This window comes from Lepisosteus platostomus, chromosome 11 (genome assembly GCF_059453375.1).
Source record: "Lepisosteus platostomus isolate fLepPlt1 chromosome 11, fLepPlt1.hap1, whole genome shotgun sequence".
NCBI classification, from domain to species: Eukaryota; Metazoa; Chordata; class Actinopteri; order Semionotiformes; family Lepisosteidae; genus Lepisosteus; species Lepisosteus platostomus.
In genome coordinates this window covers 41,715,852-41,721,851 of record NC_142621.1, presented here as the reverse complement: position 1 = coordinate 41,721,851, position 6,000 = coordinate 41,715,852, and the positions used below count along the sequence as shown (strand labels likewise).

General features: G+C 38.2%; 1 long non-coding RNA gene across 1 annotated transcript; it reads right to left on the bottom strand.

Annotated features, from left to right (window-relative positions):
• Window positions 1-1,226: 1,226 nt before the first annotated feature.
• Window positions 1,227-5,838, bottom strand: LOC148652693 (uncharacterized). The gene is made up of 2 exons (XR_015925399.1): window positions 4,473-5,838; window positions 1,227-3,967 (listed from the first exon to the last, which is right to left on the bottom strand). It is a non-coding gene; the product is annotated as an uncharacterized LOC148652693 (long non-coding RNA).
• Window positions 5,839-6,000: the final 162 nt, after the last annotated feature.

Genomic DNA, 6,000 nt, shown 5'->3' with positions numbered 1-6,000 from the left:
TTGAAGTGCTGACTCCATAGATGTGATATTTTAGGTCTGAGAACAAATCAGCAATAAATGCTAGAGTATAATTAGTTCCTTTTGTCTGCAGAGCAAAACTCTAATTTTGAAGACAAAGCTGAATCCCAAGCCTTGGTCCAAAAAGGTGTAAGATCCAAACAGGATTATGCCTGGCGTGCATCTCTAAATGTTCTTGTGAGAATTTCTCTTGGTGTGGATAGTGTCATGGGCATAGTTTGATTTTAAGTACAATATCACACACAGGTGTGTTTGGGAAACAAAGCTCCTAATCCACCTCACAGGCAAGGTGCTGCTGAAGTGTGGCACAAGCCTTCAAAAAACCTCTGCAAATCAAACAGGTCAGAGACTTTCTGGAGAATACAGGATTTAAGCAACAGATTCTTTCTGCGGGCTTTAGCAATCCACACTTTACAGTGTAAAGGGGACCTACTTTGGTGAGTGGTCTTTGGGAAAATTGCTAGTCAAAAAAGATATCTATTCTTAAAAGTTTCAGTCAAGCAAATTGAAGAAATTGAATTAGAAACCACCAATGTTTCTGTTGTTCTATTTTAGTAATGTAGCAAATGTTACATCCAAAGTGTACCATCTCTGTCAAAAGCCAAACCGACCTTAGACATGTAACTGAAGCCCTGCCAACTTGGCAACTTGAAATGTCTGCATTTCATAGTAAAACACAGTGACTCACAAACTGAGCTGTTTATGACAAACTTGTGCAGTCCCCATACTTTCTTTCATTTTCCCCTCACAACTAAAACGGTATGCACTGCGACTGAGTGCACTTAATCTTTTCGTTTTTCAGAAGTCATTGAAGACATTGAAAAAATAAACTTGAAAAGAGACCTGGTTAACTGTGTCACTGTGTGTTGTTTTAGTAAATGGATTTGCTGTATAGATTCCAAATCTTTCTTTTTGCCGACCTTCATAGTACTCCAAATAAGTTACTGTAAATTCAGGTCCATTATGTGCCTATTATGTGGCATGGCCTTGGGTTCATACCCACATTGAAACAACCTAGGGATTTGTTTTGCCTAAATAAAGTGTCAAAGTAAAAATATTTCCAGACTTACTAAAATATGAAATATGAAGCAGTGCTCATTGCAAAATAAATATGCTTTTATGTTTTATAACTGAAAGGAAAATGAAGGTCACACAAAAATAGATGCAAACTGATCTGCAAAGAATGGCACAACAATGGCACTGCAGAATTGGTTACAGCATTTAATTTCATTTCACTACAGCTGTATCCAAAAACACTGCTACCTCTTTTTTCTGTGAGGCCAACACACACAGCAGCAGCAAAGCCTCACTGCTTTTTTGTTTCTTTATTTATTTCTTTCACATCCGTATTTTAAGACGTAATCCACACACAACTTTTCCTCAGAAGGAGGAAGTAAAATTATTTCCTAACTATTTTTTTAAATACCAATTACCAACTTCTGGTAACAAATATACATACACATAGGAAGGAGAAAAAAAATGTGATGTTTTATACTGGGGAACTCAAAAACAAACGGCTGGGCTTCAGGCCTGTTAGAGAGGTTTGTCAAATTTGCAGCGTCTCCCCAAGACTCAGAGGGCTGTAAGAAGCTGAATTTTTAAAGCGCATTGAAGGACAGCTGTAAAGGAAGCATTGCTGGCATAAAACATCGTATTTCAGTCTAGTTTGTGGAAGGTTCATTTGTAAGATTTGTTTCAGTACAGCGAGAGAGAGGGAACACAACTTGGCTCAGTATCGAATACCAGCTTTGCTTTGTCTTCCCACTTCGCCTATTATTATAATTACCTGGCAGGCTTAAAAAAGAGAGAGATATCCATTTCATCTGGTAATTTAAAAATAATAAAACCTGATTATATTTTGAACGGGGAAATGGAGACAATGGGAAGCTGGGGTGCATGACTGAAGAGGAGGGATGGGAAATATAGGCAAAAAAGAAGCACTCCTACTTTTTTATTATCATTAAACTTTTATCTCAGATTTCCAATAAGCAGCTTGCAGTTTAAATTACAGGATCGAGAATGGAGACGATCCAGGCGATTTGGGGGCCTGCCGATAACAATCGGACCGCATCAACTTTCTGGGATAAATTTCAAGCAGGTTCTGTTTGTAGACAAAGCTTTCTTTGAGTGGAATTAGAAAAAAAATCACTGAGTCTTCATTATTTTAATCAGGCTTCATGAAGAAAAAAAAACCTTCAAATCCTTCTTCCACAACTATAGATCTGAGCTTGGAAGATGTGATTCCTTTGCGACTGTCTTGAAATGGTTCATATTCCATGACTGATGCACCCAAATGAAAAAAAAGACACTTCTTTCAAAAAGCCTAACATTATATTGATTTTAATAGCAGCAACTGCTGCTTTGCATTGCAACTCTGGACATGGGTTCTATGGAAATTTGGAGATTAAGGTACTAGCAGAAAATTAGGAAAGAGTAATACTATCCCTCTACTTACAAATGGTTGTTTTAGAATATAATCCTTTACATGTTCTGCAAACTGGCAAGAATTTCAAATTGCTTGCCCATGTACACCACACTTCAAAGCAATTTTCCTTTGTTTCAGAGTCAGTGACAATGAGGTTTTTACATTTTTTCAAATTAATTTCAGATTGACAAAAGACCGGTTCATTAAGATTTGAAAATTATATCACACAGACAGGAAGCTTTTCATGACAGAGCTTGCAAATGCCAAGACAGACATGCCACACAGGAAAAGCAATGTATAGAGTTACAGACTTTAGTTAACATTGACGGAAAGAGGGTTGTTTTGTGAGATTTGCCTTCAATGCAGCTTTCCACTGTACTGTACATGAACATGATTACATCATAGCAGTAAAATCCCTGCAAATTATACAAATGCAAATTGAAGATTTGATTACTGGAAAAACATAGACACCATGGAAGAAAAACAAGGAAGTTTTTGTATTTTTCTTTCATCCCAAGGTCATTTTCGGTGGCTTACAAACATTGGTCTGCATACATACTGAATCAAATTGCAACCAAAAACCAGTGTTCATACAGTGGACCCCCAGCACCTCCTGTATAAACAGTAGTTCTCTTTATTTTACAGAGATAAGGTGCTGACTATTTGGACCTGCAAAACATTCTGTCAGGGTTTATCACTGATTCCTGAACTGCAACCAACAGCTGGAGGGCATGAATGGTGTCTAGTTCAAAACTAAAGGTGCCAGTGACAACAGGAAACATGGACTGCCTAGCAACAATGCACTTAGATTTGCATTACTTTCTGATTATGTGATATGGCATTCTTTTTCACCTGCTCTTCGTCTATTTCTGATCTGAAACCTTCTCTTGTGTTATTATTTACTGGCTTAAGAGATACCACCATCCAATGCAACTTAAAATATAGACAATTGTCTATGTAGATTGTACATTGTGTAGTATCATGCAGGTAACACAGAGTACATTATATGAATACAATGACAATAAGGCAGGCACATATTGGAAAAGTAACACAAGAAAGATTAAAATGAAGCAGACCACTTGGTAAATCCACCCTGTTTGACAGTAGTTAATTGATCCTAAAATTACAGTACATGTATCTATTCCCAGAAAGAACCCAGAGTATCGCCTTCAACATCATGACTGGGTAGGTTGTTTCATGCTCCCAAAACGCAGGTAAAATCCACGAAGTTTCCATTTGTGCCCACTTGTTCATGTTTCACTTTTTATTCTGAATTTGCTGGGCTGACTTCGGATACTTCCATCAGGTTCCCTCGTCATGTGTTCTGTTCAAGACTGAAAGGTTTCAGTTCCTCGAGCCTGTCAGTGATGGACAATCCATTAAGCCCTGGAATGTATCTGGTTGCTGATTTTATAGGAGCAATATCTTTTCTCAAATGTGGTGACCAAAATTGTACATAATATTCTAAATGCTCCTTTACCAGCACTAGTGGTTCAGGTGGGTAGTTGCCTCAGCATGCGTAGTCTGCAAAGGAACAAATAATAGGTTTATTCCATGCTGAAAAGAGAAGAGAGAAAACACAACGTTTCGGCTGTGGAGCTGTGTAATTTTCAGGTGTGTCACACATGAAGAAGGCAGTTCAGTAAAATGCACAATACGCAGCAGATATATACCACCTGGGTCTGTACAATTTCTGCCTGTTTTGTGAAATAACACACCATTTATATACTTTATTAGATCATAACACTGTTTAAAAACAGTATATGCAACATTAATAGAATTTGGAACAAGTAATAGGTTTATTCCATGCTGAAAAAAAGAAGAAAGAGAACACAACGTTTCGGCCGTGGAGCCTTCTTCAGGTGTGAGCAACCTGAAGAAGCAACCTGAGCAAGGTGTGAGCAACCTGCTCACACCTGAAGAAGGCTCCACGGCCGAAACGTTGTGTTCTCTTTCTTCTTTTTTTCAGCATGGAATAAACCTATTACTTGTTCCTTTACAGCCTACGCATGCTGACGCAGCTACCCACCTGAATTAATAGAATTTGGTCATGTTCAGCTTAACAGACCAGGATTCACGATGAATGTTGATATAACCATCTGTATGTAATTCTAATATCTAAAATGTAAACAGAGAAATTTTAGAATTAATTGTATGTATGGCATTTTGTATCCCACTTCCAGATAAGAATGATGTACATTAAGAAAGTCGAAAGTAGAAAGTCGGATGTGTTTGCCAGACTCCTGATCTTTACCAGTGTGTTCTGATGAGATACAGCTTGCGATGTTCTTAACTTCAGAAGAAGTGCTGCATTACCTTTTTATTTGGTTGCACCTCAACTTGTATTGTCATTAGGGCCCATTTTTCGTTCATTCCAGTTGAGAAACTGGGCATCGCAACTATCATGCGAATTTCTGTAACTGACAATTTTTTTTCTTTCTGTCAACTATCAAAAGCTTTATTACTTTTCCTACTGTATATTAAAATGTGCCATGGTACCATCTCAACATGCTGCAGCAGATGGCGTAGGTTTTAGACATTTTCCTGAGCTCTCTTCCCTTTCTTTCTTGTTTGTCAGGGCAAACAAGCCTGAGCACAAATGCATCATGGTGGCTTTTTTTCGCTAGAAAAAAAGAGGAGGCAGGCTGTCTCAATGGGTGGTGACAGTGACTGGCAGGTCAGTTGCTTATCTTAACCATGCTGAAACGTGCTGTGTGCCCCATCGTTCAGCTGTAGAGGAATTCCCACATAAACTAAAAAAAAACAGGCGCCTCCCTGTTTCTCAACTCAGTTCTCTGACTCAGTCACACCAGGGCTGATAGAAATCTTGCTCTGGGGCTACAGACACTGACACTGATACTAAGTAATGCAAGATGAGCCGCACAAGAAAAATTACACCAATGGAAAAAGTAAGGCATAAGCTGTATGTTACTGGGGCAGGTTAACTTCCAGACCCACCCCACTGTCAGGGTGGAGACAGAGTGTGCTTTCTACTGTTTTGGGGGATATCCTGGGGATTGAAAAGTATAACATCTGGCAGGCCCCCTGCTTGTGTCTTGACAAGCGTTATATTACTTTCATTTCACAAAGGACGTACACTGACTACTGGAGAGGGAAAAAAAACAATGCTGTAATGCATGAAACACAGTGAACGAGGAGCATTTCCTCAGCTGTGACATGCACATCACACTAATAGTACTCTTCAAGTTCTATTAAGATTTAGTTTTCCTTGGTGTTTCTTCCCTTTTTTACACGTGAAAGGAACTCGCAAAACACTATTGTGGAGAAAACAGCTTACTTATGATTCTTAAACCTTATAGAAGCTAAATTGTATAATATGGTATAACATGGTATAACAGTGGTATAACATGGAACAAAAATCAGTGTAGTGTAATAAAGAATAGTGAGATCACTGTATAACATGGAGAGTTATGGCAAACCATGATACAGCCTGATACTAAGGTATCTTTCAGGACACATTTTTTTAAAGAGAAAATAATCATAACTACAAACCTTGTACTGTATGTCTGAATTTCCATGAGATTTTACAAAAATCA